Below are 14,523 nucleotides of genomic sequence, written 5' to 3' on the forward strand. Positions count from 1 at the left end.
CATCACCTCCTCCCGTTCCCGTCATGTTTTCATCTCCTAGAGATGTAGGCAGGCAAGTTTCAGGTCTGCCATCACTCTAGGCAGTGATGGAGGCATGCAGGTGTGGTCTGATTGGAAGGGCTGACTCAGTTCCCTGGGACATTGGACCAGCTCTCCACATCACTCTTATGCCCTCTAACCTTCACCTCCCCAGTCAAAAACCAATGCCCCTTACCCCCTCATAAGTCCCATATGCCCTCTTTGCCCCCCATGTATCCTCTATGATCACACACCCAGATCTGCAAGATTACTCAGGCCTCAGGAGCCATGTAATAGCATTGGAAAGCCTTGAAATGGACTTTTAAAAAATTTAAGTTCTTACAATCTAATAAAACTTGTCAATCAAGCACACATCGATTTATACTGCACAGAAAAAGAACGCCAGTCCTATACAAAATAGGTTAAATCCCCTGAAATAGTCATTAAGTTGTGAAAACAAACAAACATCTATTCAGAAACTACATCAAAGGCAGATAATACTCCTATCATAACCTATTAAAACTGTCAATGAAATCAGGCCCTCAGTCACCTGAACAACTGTGTAAACAGCCATCTGCTGAGCTAAGTGCTTCAGTAGATTTTGAAACTCAGCCAAGCAATCAAAACAGGCCCATTACATCTCTAGACATTGGAGCCTATTGAAACTGAAAGAACAGATGGTTTGTTTTCTATTTCAAAACAGATGGTCTGTCTAATTTTCTTTCCATCACACAACTGACCAGGAATCTCTCCCACTGCCATTGGTGTATGTTGGAATGATTTACAGATTGATACTCTACCTGTTTGGCCACATTATGAACGCATCTTCCTTGGCCATCAAGTCCTGGAGTGGGAGCTTCTGACTCAGAGGCATGGACACTACCATTGTGCCACAATATCTCCCACCCCTCATGCCCTCTCCGAATTAATATTGTCCAAAAGCTCCTGCAAGCCTATCCTATGTGACTGTGACAAAGGTAAATTATCTCTTATCTTCCTCCTCAATCTGTCTTCAGCCTTTGACATGATTAACCACATCTTCCTCCTCTAAAGCCTCTTCGATGTCCACCTAGGTGGGATGGTTCTCATATGGTTCCATTCTTATCTATCCAATCATAGCCAGAGTATCACTTGCAATGGCTTCTCTTCCCACTTTCATACTGTTAGCTCCGATGTCCCCCAAGAACCTATTCTTGGACCGCTCCTATTGTTCATCTACATGCTGTCCCTCAGACATCATCTGAAAGTACAATGTTAATTTTCACAAGTACATTGGCGACATGCAGCTCTACCTCACCCCCACCTCACTTTCAGGTATGCTAAATTATCAGACTGCTTATCTGACATCCAATTCTGGACCAGAAGACATTTTCAATTAAATAGTGGGAAGATTGAGGCCAGTGTTTTTGGTCTCCTGCTCCAAACTCCATTGCCAAGCTACCAACTTCACCTTCCCTATAACAACAGCCTTAGACTAAAATATTCTGTTTGCAACCTTGGTGTCACACTTGACTCTGAGATGAGCTTCTGACCACTTATTTGCACCTTCTCTAAGACCGCCTATTTCCACCTCTGTAACATCATCTGACTTCCCCCATTCTCAGCTCATCTGCTGCCGAAACACTCATTTTTTAAAATCCATTTACAGGCTATGGGTGTCACTGGTTAGGCCAGCATTTACTGCCCACCCTAATTGGCCTTGAGAAGGTGGTGGTGAGCTGGCTTCTTGAAATGCTGCAGTCCCGTGGTGTAGGTACACCCACTGTGCTATTAGGATGGGAGTTCCAGGATTTTGACCCAGCGACAGTGAAGGAATGGTGATATATTTCCAAGTCAGGATGGTGAGTGGCTTGGAGGGGAACTTCCAACTGGTGCTGTTCCCAAGTATCTGCTACCATTATCCTGGATGGTAGCAGCCGTGGGTTTGGAAGGTGCTGTCTAAAGAGCCTTGGTGTTGTTCTCCAGTGTATCTTGTAGATGGTACACACTACAGCCACTGTTCGTCGGTGGTGGAGGAAGTGAATATTTGTGGATGGGGTGCCAATCAAGCAGTCTGCTTTGTCCTGGATGGTGTCAAGTTTCTTGAGTGTTGTGGGAGCTGCACTCCTCCAGGCAAGTGGGGAGCGTTCCATCACACTCCTCACTCATGTCATGTAGATGGTGGACAGGCTTTGGGGATTCAGTAGGTGAGTTACCCGATGCAGGATTCCTAGCCTCTGACCTGCTCTTGTAGCCACAGTATTTATAAGGCTAGTCCAGTTCAGTTTTCTGGTCAATGGATGTTTGATAGTGGGGGATTCAGTGATGGTAATGCCATTGTATATTAAGGGGCAAAAGTTAGATTCTCTCTTGTTGGAGATGGTCATTGCCTGGCACTTGTGTGTCATGATGGGAAACAAAGGGTAATGGTCAATAAATGTTTTGCGAATGGAAAACGGTTTCCAGTCGCGTTCCACAGGGCGCAGTGTTGGGGGGCCTTTCTGTTTGATGTAAATATTAATGATTTAGACTTAAATGTAGGAGGCCTAACTGGGAAATTTGCAGATGACACAAAAATTGGCTGTGTAGTTAATAGTTAAAAGGAAAGCTGAGGACTCCAGAATGATATCAAATGGTTTGGTTGAGTGGGTAGAGAAGTGGCAAATGGAATTCAATCCAGAAAAGTGTGAGGCAATGTATTTGGGGAGGGCAAACAAGGCAAGGGAATACTCAATAAACAGGAAGTTATTGAGAGGGGTTGAGGAAGTGAGAGACCTTGGAGTGCACGCCTACAGGTCCTTGAAAGTGGCAAGACAGTTGGATAAGGTGGTAAAGAAAGCATATGGAATGCTTTCCTTTATTGGGCGAGATATTGAATACAAATGCAGGGATGTAATGATGGAACTGTATAAAACACTGTCAGCTGGAATTTTGCATGCATTTCTGGTCACCACATTACAGGAGGGACATAAGTGCTCTGGAGACAGTGCAGAGGAGATTTACAAGAATGTTGCCAGGGCTTGAAAATTGCAGCTATGAGGGGAGATTGGGTAGGCTAGGGTTGTTTTCCTTAGAACAGAGGAGGCTAAGGGCTGACCTAATTGAAGTGTACAAAATTATAAGGGGCCTAGGTAGGGTAGACAGAAAAGCCTTGTTTCCCCTAGCTGAGGGGTCAATTATCAGGGGCATAGATTTAAGGTGATTGGTAGAAGGATTAGAGGGGACATGAGGAAAAACTTTTTCATCCAGAGGGTGGTGGGCAACTGGAATTCACTGCCTAAGTTGGTGGTTGGAGCTGAAAGGCTCAACTCATTTAAAAGGCACCTGGATCTGCATCTGAAGTGCTGTAATCTGCGAGGCTACGGACCAGGTGCTGGAAAGTGGGATTAAAATGAGCGACTAGTTTCTTTTTTCTCTTTTTGGCCAGCACAAACATGATGGGCTGAATGGCCTTTTTCTGCACTGTAATTTTTCTATGGTTCTATGGCTGTATGGATTGTTGCTTGCCACTTGTTACCCTAAGCCTTGAAATTGTCCAGGTCTTGCTGCATTTCGACATGGACTGCTGAAGCTGAAGTATCTGAGGAGTCACGAATGGTACTGAACATTGTGCAATCATCAGCAAACATCCCCATTTCTGACCTTATGATGGAAGGAAGGTCATTGACGAAGCAGCTGAAGATGGTTGGGCCTAGGGCACTAGCCTGATGAACTCCTGCAGTGATGTCCTGGAACTGAGATGATTGACCTCCAACAACCACAACCAACGTCCTTTGAGCTAGGCATGACTCCAACCAGTGGAGAGTTTTCCCCTGATTGCGATTGACTCCAGTTTTGCTAGGGCTCCTTGATGCCACACTTGGTCAAGGGCAGTCACTCTCACCTCACCTCTAGAGTTAAGTTTTTTTGTCCATGTTTGAACCAAGGCTGTAATGAGGTCAGAAGCTGAATGACCCTGGCGGAACCCAAACTGAGCAGGTTATTGCTAAGCAAATGCTGCTTGATAACACTGTTAATGATCCCTTCCATCAATTTACTGATGATGGAGAGTAGACTGATGGGCCTGTAATTGGCCAGGTTGGATTTGTCCTGCTTTTCGTGCACAGGGTATACCTGCACAATTTTCCACACCGCCAGGTAGATGCCAGTGTTGTAGCTTTACTAGATCAGCTTAGCTAGGGGCGCGGCAAGTTCTGGAGCACAAGTCTTCAGTACTATTGACGGAATATTGTCAGGGCCCATAGTCTTTGCACTATCCAGTCCCATCAGCCATTTCTTGATATTATGTGGAGTGAAACGAATTGGCTGAAGACTGGCATCTGTGATGCTAGGAACCTCCAGAGGAGGCCGAGATGGATCATCCACTTGCACTATTGGCTGAAGTTTGTTGCAAATGCTTCAGCCTTATCTTTTGCACTGATGTAATGGGCTCCCCCTTCATTGAGCATGGGGATATTTGTGGAGCCTCCTTCTCTAGTGAGTTATTTAATTGTCCACCACCATTCATGGCTGGATGTGGCAAGACTGCAGAGCTTAGATCTGATCCGTTTTTTGTGGAATCTCTTAGCTCCGTCCATCACTTGCTGCTTATGCTCCTTGGCACACAAGTAGCCTGTGTTGTAGCTTCACCAGGTTGGCACCTCATTTTTAGGTATGCCTGGTGCTGCTCCTGGCATGCCCTCATGCATTCTTTATTGAACCAGGGTTGATTCCCTGGCTTGATAATAATTGTAGAGTGGGGGATATGCCAGGCCATGAGGTTACAGATTATGTTCGAGTACAATTCTGCTGCTGCTGATGGCCTACAGCATCTCACGGATGCCCAGTCTTGAGTTGCTAGGTCTGTTTAAAATCTATCCTATTTAGCATGGTCGTGCTGCCACACAACACAATGGAGGGTATCCTCAATGTGAAGACAGGACATCGTCTCCACAAGGATAGTGTTGTGGTCACTCCTACCGCTATTGTCATGGACAGATGCATCTGCAACAGGCAAGTTGGTGAGGATGATGTCAAGTATGTTTTTCCCTTTTGGCTCCCTCACCACCTGCTGCAGACCCAGCCTAGCAGCTATGTCCTTCAGGGCTCAGCCAGTTCAGTCTGTGGTGGTCCTAATGAGCCAGTCTTGGTCATTGACATTGAAGTCCCCCACCCAGAGTACATTCTGTGCCCTTACCACCTCCAGTGCTTCCTCCAAGTGGTGTTCAACATGGAGGAACACTGATTCATCAGCTGAGGGTGGGGGGCTGTGGGGTGGTGATCAGCAGGAGGTTTCCTCGCCCATGTTTGGCCAGATGCCATGAAACTTCATGGAGGCCAAAGTTGATGTTGAGGACTCCCAGGGCAACTCCCTCCCGACTGTATATCAGTATGCTGCCAACTCCACTGGTGGAACAGGAGATACTCAGGGATGATGATGGTAGTGTCTGGGACATGATCTGTGAGTATGTCAGACTGTTGCTTGACTAGTCTGTGAGACAGTTCTCCCAGTTTTGGCACTAGCCCCCAGGTCTTAGTAAGGAGGACTTTGCAGGATCGGATCGATAGGTTATTTCTGGTGCCTAGGTCAATGCTGGGCGGTCCATCTTGTTTCCCTCCTTTTTGTTGGCTTTGTAATAGTTTGATACATCTGAATGGCTTACTAGGCCATTTAAGAGTCAACTACATTACTGTGGATCTGGAGTCGTGTAGGCCAGACAAGGTGAGGATGGCAGATTTTCTTCCCTAAAGGGCACTAGTGAATCAGGTGGATTTTGGTTTCATGGTCATCATTAGACTTCTAATTTCAGATTTTTATTGCCAAGGTGAGATTTGAACCCAGGCCCCAGGAGCATTATCCTGGGTCTTTGGATTACCAGTCTAGTGACAACACCACTCTGCCACTGCCTGTGTTACCTCTAGACTTGACAACTCTAATGCACTCCCAGCTTGTCATCCGTATTCTACCCTTGGTAAACTTGTTGCCATCCAAAGCTCTGCTGCTAACTCACACAAATTTCATTCACCCATCAACCCTGTGCTCATCGATTTATGTTGATTCCCAGTCAGATGTGGTTTCACTAGTGCTCTGTATAACTGAAGCATAACCTCCCTACTTTTGTAAAAATACAAATACCTGGAAAAACTCAGCAGGTCTGGCAGCATCTGCGGAGAGGAACACAGTTAACGTTTCAAGTCCGTATGACTCTTCAACAGAACTAAGTAAAAATAGAAGAGAGGTGAGATATAAGCTGGTTTAAGGGGGGTGGGGGTGGGACAAGTAGAGCTGGATAGAGGGCCAGTGATAGGTGGAGATAGCCAAAAGATGTCATAGACAAAAGGACAAAGAGGTGTTGAAGATGGTGATATTATCTACGGAATGTGCTATTTAAGGGTAGAAAGCAGGACAAGCAAGGTACAGATAGCCCTAGTCGGGGTGGGGTGAAGGAATCGAAATAGGCTAAAAGGTAGAGATAAAACAATGGATGAAAATTTAAAAATAATGGAAATAGGTGGGAAAAGAAAAATCTATATAAATTATTGAAAAAAAAGGGGGAGATCGGAAAGGGGGTGAGGATGGAGGAGAGAGTTCATGATCTAAACAGACTCGAAATGTTAACTGTGTTCCTCTCCGCAGATGCTGCCAGACCTGCTGAGTTTTTCCAGGTATTTTTATTTTTATTTTTGTTTTGGATTTCCAGCAACTGCAGTTTTTTGCTTTTATTGCCCTACTTTTGTATTCAATTCCCCTCGCAATAAATGATAACATTCTATTAGCTTTCCTAATTACTTCCTGTACCTGCATATCAGCCTTTTGCGATTCATGCACTAAGACACCCAGATCCCTCTGCACCGCAGAGCTCTGCAATCTCTCACCATTTAGATAATATGCTTCTCTTTTATTCTTCCTGCCAAAATGGACAATTTCAAATTTTCCCACATTATACTCCATTTGCCAGATCTTAGCTCACACACTCAACCTATCTATATCTTTTTGTAGCTTCCTTATGTCCTCTTCACAACTTACTTTGTGTCATCAGCAAATTTGGCAACCATCCCATCCATCCCTTCATCCAAGTCATTTATATAAAGTGTAAACAGCTGAGACCCCAGCACGATCCCTGTGGCGTACCATTTGTTACAGCTTGCCAATCTGAAAAAGACCCGTTTATGCCTACTGTCTGCTTCCTGTTAGCCAGCCAATCCTCTATCCATGTTACCCCCTGTACCATGAGCTTTTATTTTCCACAATAAGCTTTGATTTGGCACTTTATTCAATACCTTCTGGAAATCTAAGTATAGGACATCCACCTTTAACCATAGCACATGTTACTTCCTCAAAGAACTCCAATAAGTTGGTTAAACATAATTTCCCTTTACAAAACCTCTGACTCTGCCTGATTACCTTGAGCTTATCTAAGTGCCCTGCTATAGCTTCTTTAATAATAGTTTCTAGCATTTTCCCTATGACAGATGTTAAGCTAACTGGCCTGTGGTTTCCCACTTTCTGTCTCTCTCCTTCCAGGAATAATGGAATTACATTTGCTATCTTCCAGTCTAATGGGACCTTCCTTAAATCTAGGGGGTTTCTGAAAATTAAAACCAATGCATCATCTATCTCATTAGCCACTTCTTTTAAGACTCTAGGATGAGGTCCATCTGGATCCGGGCACTTGTTAGCCTGCAGCTCCAACAATTTACTCAGTGCCACTTCTCTGGTGATTATAATTTTCCTGAGTTTCTCCCTCCTTTCCATTTTCTGATTTATAGCTGCCTCTGGGATGTTACTGGTATCCTCTATAGCGAAAACTGATGCAAAATACCTGTTCAATTCATCTGCCATTTCCTTGTTTTCCAATTTCAATTCTTTAGATTCACTTTCTATAGGACCAATGTTCACTTTGTTAACTTGTTTCTTTTTTAAACATTTATAGAAATGTTTTGCTATCTGTTTTTATATTTCTGGCTAGCTTTTTCTCGTACCCCAATTTTTTCCTCCTTATTAATCTTTTAGTCATTCATTTCTAATCTTAAATTCTGTCCAATCTTCTGGCCTTCTACCTATCTTTGCACAATTATATGCTTTTTTCTTCAAGTTTGATACTATTTTTAACCTTCCTAGCTAACCACGGATGATGTGTCCATCCCTTGGACTTTTTCTTACTTGTTGGAATGTATCCATTCTGTGTATTCTGAAATATCCCTTTAGATGTCTGCCACTGCATCTTTATTGACCTATCCCTTAACCTAATTTGTCAATTCATTTTAGCCAGCTCTGCTTCCATGCTCTCATAATTGCCTTTATTTAAGTTTAAAAACATAGTCTCAGACCCAGTCCTCTCTCCCTCAAACTGAATGTAAAATTCAAGCATTTTATGGTCACTGCTACCTAGGCACACCTTCACTATGAGATCATTAATTAAATCAATCTTGTTGCACAATACCAGGTCTCGTATAGCCTGCTGTCTGGTTGGCTCTGGAACATGTTGCTCCAAGAAGCTATCCCGGAAACATTCTATCAACTCTTCATCTAGACTAACTTTGCCCATCTGACTTTTCCAGTCTATATTTAGATTAAAATCTCTCATGGCTACCGCCGTGCCTTTCTGACAAGCTCCCTTTCTTTCTTCCTTTATGCTCCATTCAACCACGTGGTCACAATTACATACATGTACATGACTCCCACAAGTGACATCTTGCCTTTACCATTTCCCATCTCTACCCAAACCTGGTTTCCTGAACTTAGGTCATCCCTCTCTATAGTGCTAATACCATCATTGACTAATAGAGCCACCCCTCCACCTTTCCTAACTTCCTGTCCTTCTTAAATGTCACATACCCTTCAATATTCAAGTCTGAATCCATGTCCTCCTGCAGCCAAGTCTCTGTAATGGCTATCATATCATACTTATTTATTTCTATATGTGTTCTCAACTCATCTGTTTTGTTTTGAATTTAGTTTGAATGAACTAAATACAGAGCCTTTAGTTTTATCCGTTTATTCTTTTTATAACCTCTAGTCTCATCTGTAGATTTGTTGTTAGATTTGTACTCTCTATCCCTTCCTGTCACGGTCTGTTTTTCATTTCCTGTAATAATACCTTTCTCTTTTGCCTTGTCTCTCCTCTTTGATTTACCACATCTTCGCAAATGTGTACCCTTTCTCCTACTACTTAGTTTAAAACCCTCTTTACTTCCCTAGTTATACAACTCATAAGAACACCGGTCCCAGCACGGTTCGGGTGTTGACCATCCCAACGGTACAGATCCCACTTTCCCCAGTACTGGTGCCAGTGTCCCATGAATCGGAACCCACTTCTCCCACACCAGGCTTTCAGTCACACATCCATCTCCCTAATCTGATTTGTCATATGCCAATTTGCATGTGGCTCAGGTACTAATCCAAACATTATGATCTTTGAGGTTCTGCTTCTTAAATTGGTGCCAAGCTCCTCATGCTGACTATGCAGAACATCCTTCTTTGTCCTGCCTATGTCATTGGTACCAACATGGACCACAACAACGGGGTCCCCCCCACTGCAAGTTCCTCTCAGCCCCAAGCAGATGTCCTGAATCCTGGAACTTGGCAGGCAACACAGTCATCTGGACTCACGCCCTTTGCTGCAGAGAATGGTGTCAATCCCTCTGACTATACTGTCCTTACTATCACTACATTCCTTGTAACTACCCCCCACCCCACTTAAATGGCTTCCGGTACTATGGTGCCATGGCCAGTTAGCTCCTCCACCCTGAAGTCTCCGCTCTCATCCAAACAAGCTGAAAACACCTCAAACCTGTTGGACAATTGTAAAGGCTGAGGCTCCTGCACTCCTGCCCTCTGAGTCCATTTACCTGCCTCATTCACAGTCACACCCTCCTGTCTCTGACCACTGACCAAATCAGAAGACTCCATCTTAAGGGGTGTGACTGCCTCCTGGAATAAAGTGTCCAGGTAACTTTCCTCCTCCCTGATATGCTGCAGTGTCTGCAGCTCGGCCTCCAGCTCAATAACTTGGAGCCAAAGTTCCTGCAGCCGCAAAAATTTACTGCAGATGTGTTTGCCCTGGATCACATCGGTATCCAGAAGCTCCCACATTCTGCAAAAATGAATCAGCATAGGAATAATGGGGGCTATATTGCCTTGTTCCTATAGGTGCTAAAATGTCTCCAAGGTGGCCTAAATGATAGGTTAGCAATGCCAGGCTAGCCTTCCTTTAGCACAAATTGGCATTATGGTAAATGAGGTTAAGAACTTTTGGAATGACCACCCTGAGGATCATTAAAGAGGCTGCACACTGGTAATGCTTCATTTACTAAAATGGCTGAAGAGCGACCAGCTGAGCAGGAATAAACAAGTCTTTGCTGTTGATTTTGAATTCCTATTAAAGGCAAGCTCAGCTTTCACTGTTCACTTACTTCTGGAGATTGTCTGATTACATAGCCTTTGAAGAGGCTTTCGAGACATGTCAGGAGACTTTTTGTACACTTTTTCAAGACTTCACCAATACTATATCCAGTTTTATTCCTGTATTTCTTTGATGACTTCACTTAAAGCATTAGTCCAACATGGACAAAAGAGCTGAACTCAAGAGGTGAGGTGAGAGTGACTGCCCTTGACACCAAGGCCGCATTTGACCAAGTGTGGCACCAAAGAGCCCTAGCAAAACTGAAGTCAATGGGAATCAGGGGGAAAACTCTCTGCTGATTGGAGTCATACCTAGCACCAAGGAAGATGGTTGTGTTTTTTGGAGGTCAATCATCTCAGTCCTGGGACATCACTGCAGGAGTTCCTCAAGGTAGTGTCCTAGGCCCAACCATCTTCAGCAGCTGACATTCCATGGAAACTGCTCTGACTACTGTGGAAGCTATGACTTCAATCGTCTGACACTGCATGATGAACTATATAAGCCACTAACAGGAATTGACCAGCCTCTCCACACTGGAGAGGATGGGTCTCAGGCTCTGTGTCAAGCCATGGATCAAGGTAGAGGGGGATTCCACTTTCCCCTTAGCCATGAACCATAAGCTTTCAGCCAGGCTGTCCATTGTACCAGCACTTGCTTTATCAAACCCATCAGCCTTCTCCTGAAGCTCAGCCCTGCAATGTCTTCATCTGCCTTTTCTCCAGCAGAACTAGTATGCTACCCATGGTATCCTTTCCACTCAGTGTAGCTGCTGCCCACTAATGCCAGTGCATGCCAGCGAGGATTCTTGTTCTAACCCAGCCTCTAAGTCACTTGGAGCATCAGTCGCTGAGCTGGTGCCCGCGACAGTGGTAGCCATTGTTGCAGTGTATTCTCCCTTACTCTCCTCCTCCTCTTTCCTCCAGTGGGTGAGGTGGCAGGTGGGTGGCCGGTAGGGTTTGGGGAGTGGGGTGATGGGGGCGGGGATAGCATTAGGCGAGGCGGATCTTACTCCTAGAAGCCTGAAATGATAAGGGTCAAAGGGTTAGGGTGCCTCACATGTGACCACTATAGGAGGGTGTATATGATAAGACCATATGAGCTTGCGAGTGAGGATAGGTTCTAAGGATTAGGAATCAGGAATAGTTGTGCATCAGTAAAGAAGCTGGAGTGGCCAAATAACTCTAGGTAACATGCCTCCTGCTCTGCCATTGGTCAGCCACAATGTTTGTCACTCCTGTGCCAACCGCTGTTAGAAGTGCCTCCTCAAAGGGAGTAATCTCATGCAGATGTGCTTCCTCTCCTTTGGTCAGGTCATGCTGCCATCTTATTATATGCTATCTTGAAAAACAAAAAAGACATGCACTAATATAGCACTTTTTATTATACTGGATGTCTCAAACTGCTTTAAAACCAATTAATTGTTTTTGAAGTGTAATCAATGTTGTAATGTAGGAAACATAGCAGCCAATTTGCACACAGGAAGCTCCCACAAGCAGCAATGTAATAATGACCCAATAATCCTTTTTTGTGGTATTGATTGAGGGATAAATACTGACCACGTCACCAGGGATAACTCTCCTTCAAAATAGTGCCATGAGATCTTTCACATCTACCCAAGCAGACTGGGCGTCAGCTAAACACCTCACCCAAAAGACAGCACTCAGTACCACACGGACACGTCAGCCTTGTTTTCATGCTCAAGCCTTGTAGTGGGAGTTGAACCCAGAACCTTGTGACTCACAAGTAAGAGGGCTACCCACTGAGCCATAGCTGATGCACATTTGTCCTGGAAGAGAGAGTGATGATTATGAATGAACGTGTTGGCAGTGTTTTTGTGTGCACAATGGCATGTATGATTGAAGAGCTGTGAGATGTGTTCAAGGTTTGAGTAGCGCTCGAGAAGGATGCAATAGTGTGTGGTGTGTGAATGTAGAGTACAATTAGATAATAGATAAAGTGTGTTGAGGTTGTGTTGGTGATGGAGGAGTTATTGAGATATGTGTTTATGAAAAGGAATTCTGCCTTGACTACTGATATCAATTCATTAATTCCTTAGGGCACTGGAGTCATGTACTGAGGCCAGGCTCCTGGCTGTTACCTCCTAGGTGATCTCCTCCCACATGTACTGCACTAGCTGCTTCTGTGCTCACTGTTGTAAGGTGTTGGGCATAGTTCAGTAGGTCTTATTAAGGTATTTGTAGTCTTAGGTAGTTCAACAGTAAGTATTTATTAACTACTAGAAACTATATACACAGGGCAGGATTTTTAGGTCGGCAGGTGGGCGCGATTGGCTGGCCCAGGAGCAGCCCCGGAATGGGCCTCTGCCAGTGATCAGCCCTCGACCACGATTTCACAATGGCTGGCCAATTAATGGCCAGCCAGCGTGAAGGGCGCGCTGAAATGCTCAGCACTGCTGGGTTGGGGGGGGGTGAAAGGGAGGCGGGCGCTGACGTAAGCGCGGGCGCAGGGGACCGTGGAATGAAAGCTCTCTGAAGGCAGAGAGCTGCCTCAGGGAGCTGAAGAATTTAAAACCAAGAAATAAAGATTTTAAAATCCAGAAAAAAATGTCCACGCATCAGAATTAGTCACCTGAACATACAGATGATGAAAATTTTGCCCATTCATTTTTATTTTTAAAAATTTAGTAATGGAAACATCATCCCGCCCTTGGAAGAGGTTTCGTCAAAAATGCAAAGTCCGCCTGGCAGATTTGCCTGTCCGCCAACTGTAAGGTTGGATGGACTACGAAAAATGGGGGACAATTGGAACTTTAATGAGCTTAATTGCCCTCTTAATTGTCGGTGGGCATGCTTCTGACTTTTGCGCGTGCCCGCCAACCAAAATATCGCACGACTGCAGGATGATGTTGGGATGCTCACCCAATGTCGTCATGTGCTACTTAATGCTTGAGCAGGTCGGGTGTGTGCCCGCACACCTACCTAAAAATTCTGCCCATAGATACAGTAAAGGACCAAATTAGGCACTGTCTCCATGCTTGCTTCTACACACAGCTCTGTCCAACACTACCCTAACCCCTAGGTGCAGGTCATATGTTCTCTTACATCACTGTGTGGTTGGTACTGTACTCAGTCCCATGTTAACCCTTTATGTGCCAGACCCTTAAAATACAGTTTCCTTGCCCCTTGTGGCCATGGGACATCTCTCCTCCTTTGGACTTCCTCGACCTAGGCCTCCAATGAACCAGTGATCTCTCTCCCTTAGTCTCTGAGGCCCTCTGATAAGTGCCATTACCTGTCAGCCAGCACACTCCACACCTTCAGTGGATGTGTGTGCATAAAAGCTACATATACCACTTGTGGAAAATTGTTCCTGATCAGTGTTTGAGTCTGCATTCTAGCACCTCCAGTTACATTTAAATTATGACAATCAGCAATTACTCCCAAAACTGTGTACTAAAACCAGACTGTTAAACAAAAGGGGCACAGCAACCCACTTGGTCCATGTTTTCACCCTTTTCCCAAAAACCACCCAATGCCTTTGAAGTGTCATTTTTCTGATCAGACAGCAATATGCATCCATTCCACCAAGTCAGAAACGAGAAATAGACCACTGAGAGGTTTACTCAGCATGCACCAATTAATTTTAAAGTGATCCACCATTTCACATAAATAAACCAAACACTCTCAACAATTTGAATTTTGTCACGCAAGGAAAATCTCAGAATTGCAAATGTACTAAAAGTATTACATTTGGTTATTTTATAGACTGCTTTCCAAAAACTTTTCAGACATATCTATGTAGAAAACAGAACAAATATAAGCCAGCAATTCCCCTTAGTGTGCTGTTTTTAATGTGTTATAGTATTTTGCATTATGACAAAAGGAACACAAGGTTTGTAATGTGCAATCAGTTGACTGAGCCTCTGGCTGAAAACCTTACTGATATCTATAGAGTGCAATACACAGCCAGTTGCCTAAGTTACTGTGCCAGTTCAGATTCAGGCAGCTTTGTGCAGCGACAAACAATGATCACTCCTTAGCCAGTTTATTTTTGAGGGAATATCTACTTTTCTCAAACATTAAAAAATATTCCAAAGTAAATTTAGAAAATGTCTAATATCTCTGCCTGGTCCCTTTTAAAATGTGCTTTCACAAACGGCAATTGAAATGATTCTGCCCCT

The sequence above is a fragment of the Cetorhinus maximus genome, chromosome 2, assembly GCF_964194155.1.
Source record: "Cetorhinus maximus chromosome 2, sCetMax3.hap1.1, whole genome shotgun sequence".
In the NCBI taxonomy this organism is placed as follows: Eukaryota; Metazoa; Chordata; class Chondrichthyes; order Lamniformes; family Cetorhinidae; genus Cetorhinus; species Cetorhinus maximus.